Raw genomic sequence first — 708 nt, forward strand, 5'->3', positions numbered from 1 at the left:
TTACAGGGTTATGATCATTCTGTGTTTTGAAAACAGTATTCTGGTGTTTTATTTTATTCAATTGCATAAAAAGTTCGTTTCAACAAAGGGCACGTTGTTGCAGACAATAAATATGACTTCTGCAAATAGATAACAATAAGCAAGAAATGTAAAAATGACACTAACTACCATAGCGCTTAACATACACAGGGATTAAACTTAATAATACCATGAATACCAAAACACGGCAAGACTGCAACCTAGAGAATATAATCATAACATAGTGTGAGAAGTCAAATTAACATATAAGTAAGAAGAAGAATTGCGGATAGCCAAAGAGACTTGATCATCTCTGGAGCAACAGCCATGAAGAGCAGGGAGGTGTCTGAAACGGTGAGGAATGGCCGATATCTCGACAGCTCTCTTAGACTATTAATATCTTTCTAAACGAGATGAAACAATCTCAGTCGTGCGCCTAATGTAACCGAAAGACGTTAATGGCAAGTGAAACAAAGGTAACTCTGACTGCGCAAGACGGCAGTCATGAATAGGAGGTCACGTCCTGGGATTGGAACGCGAGAGAGAGTAACCAAGATGTCTCGAGGATCGTAAATCCCTTTAAAGTATGGGATTGTACCGGGAGCGGGTGACCCCAGGATCAGCATATGTCAGGCCGGCTTCCCCTGCATATATATTGTACGTACGGAGACACTGGAAATCCTGGTTTCT

Source organism: Penaeus monodon, chromosome 27 (assembly GCF_015228065.2).
Source record: "Penaeus monodon isolate SGIC_2016 chromosome 27, NSTDA_Pmon_1, whole genome shotgun sequence".
Classification (NCBI taxonomy): Eukaryota; Metazoa; Arthropoda; class Malacostraca; order Decapoda; family Penaeidae; genus Penaeus; species Penaeus monodon.